Source organism: Stylophora pistillata, chromosome 3, assembly GCF_964205215.1.
Source record: "Stylophora pistillata chromosome 3, jaStyPist1.2, whole genome shotgun sequence".
NCBI lineage: Eukaryota > Metazoa > Cnidaria > Anthozoa > Scleractinia > Pocilloporidae > Stylophora > Stylophora pistillata.
In genome coordinates this window covers 19,347,501-19,350,000 of record NC_142521.1, presented here as the reverse complement: position 1 = coordinate 19,350,000, position 2,500 = coordinate 19,347,501, and positions in this window count along the sequence as shown.

The following is a 2,500-nucleotide window of genomic DNA, read 5'->3' as shown; positions in this document are numbered from 1 at the left end:
GCGTGCGTCTGTGAGAGAAGATGTTAATTTCGATTCCGAATTATTATTTGTCAATATTTTATTCCCGGTGAATAGAAAAATTAGTCTAGGTGTCTTCTATAGGCCGCCTAACAGTAGCATTAACTGCCTGTTGGATCTACAAACGGCTCTTGATACTGTGCTTTCTTCATCACAAAACCCAGAGATGGTCCTTGTTGGCGACTTTAATATTCCCGAATTCGACTGGAACACCGACTGCACTTCTGTGGATTCACCTAACGCTACTTTTTTGTCGGATATCATACACGACAATTTTCTATTCCAGCTGATCAAAGACCCAACTCGCAACGGAAATATCTTAGACTTGGTATTCGTCACGTCTCTTGACCTAGTCTACGATCTAAAAGTTGGCCTTCCCTTCTCTGACCATAACTCGATCTCTATGCTACTATCAAGAAAATCATTCTCTGAAAGGAAATCGCAGAAGTTGAGCTATTCATTTAAGAAGGCGGATTGGAATCACCTCAGGAATCTTTTACATTACACTCCATGGCATTGTGCCTTTATGGATACTGACATTGATTGTATTTGGGCTGCATGGTCTGATATGTTTTTATCTGCTGTCAACGAGTGTATCCCAAGGCGGACAGTGAAGAGAACTTCGAATGCACCATGGATAAGCGGGGATCTAATTAAGTTGTGTAGAAGAAAGAAAGTGCTCTATAACAGGGCAAAAAAAACCTGTGCTCTTTCTGATTGGAACAAATATCGTAAATTCAACAACTATGTGAAGAAGGAGTGCAACTCTGCACGTAGGCAATTTATAAACAATCTGGCAGATGAACTAAAGACCGGAAACAGTTCAAAGCCTTTTTGGAACTTTGTTCAATCAAAGAGAAAAGTCAAATGTGATTTAGCGTCCTTGAAGGTGAACGATTCGTATCTTAACGACGACCTGAGCATTGCCAATTGTATGAATTCTTATTTCTCATCGGTGTTTACTGTTGAGGATCACGAAAACTTTCCCGACCTTGAATATATTACAGATGAGAAATTATGTAACATCTTTTGTTCTGCCACGGAAGTTGAGAAATTGCTAAGAAATTTGAATATTTACAAGTCCCCCGGGCCCGACTACATATCACCTCGCATCCTAAGAGAATGTGCTCAAGTGTTGTCATCTCCACTGGCTTTATTTTTGAATACATCCTTCTCTCAAGGTCAACTACCAAGTATATGGAAGTCGGCCCACATCACTCCAGTCCATAAGAAAGGGAGCAAAAATCTCATGGAGAACTACCGCCAAATATCACTGACTTGTATTGTTTGCAAGATTGCAGAAGCTGTGGTAAAGTCCCGTGTGGTCAACTTTTGGTCAGACCTCAATCTTTTTAATCCAGACCAATTTGCGTATCTAAGGGGTAAATCGACGTTGGCACAATTACTTACATGTTACAATGACTGGGCAAAGGCTAGGAATTGCTCGCAACAAACGGATATCATCTTCTTAGAGCTCTCCAAGGCTTTCGACAGCGTGCCACACGAGCGCTTGCTGCTGAAACTACAACGGTATGGGATAGACGGCTCTCTACTACTGTGGATTAGAAATTTTTTGACGAATAGAAGGCAGCGTGTAGTGTTAAGGGGCAATTGTTCAGACTGGTCACCCGTGATTTCAGGTGTGCCTCAAGGAACAGTACTCGGCCCAATCCTATTCATTATTTATATAAATGATATTTCGGCAAACATTGCATCAACCGTGAAAATCTACGCTGATGATACTAAAATCTATCGCAAGATCATGGAGCCTGACAAGGATATACCAGCCTTACAGCTGGACTTGAACAAATTAAGCGATTGGGCTAACAAGTGGCAGCTGCGCTTTAATCCTGAAAAATGTGAAGTTATGCGTGTAACGCACAGTAGAGACAGATCCAAGCCTAGTTATTCCCTTGGTACGCAACTAAAATCTGTCGACAGCGCCAAGGACCTAGGGGTCACAATAAACTACGATCTATCTTGGGGTAAACACGTTTCCCACATAGTAAACAAGGCGAGCAAAGTGTTGGGTATAATTAGGCGATCACTTGGAAACGATAATCGCTATGCGTTTTCCTGCCTCTTTAAGTCGTTAGTAAGACCTATACTCGAATACGCTGTCCCCGTCTGGAGCCCCTACCAAAAAAAGGATATCGAATCCTTGGAAAAAGTCCAAAGAAGGGCATCTCGGTTGGCATTAAAGCAAAAACGCGGAGAAATGAGCTATGAAGACCGCTGCCGCCTACTGAATTGGCAAACTTTGGAGAAACGAAGAGAGTTTTTATCTCTGATCCAGTGCTACAAGATAGTTCTGGAAATAGATAGTCTTCATTTTTCGGACTTTTTTGAACTTACTAAATGTAATCGAACTAGAGCCAATCACGATTATAAGCTCTACGTAAAAATAGTTATCGTAAATTGCTACAAATTTTCTTTTTTTGTACGGATCGTTAATATGTGGAATAATTTGCCTAAAGATATT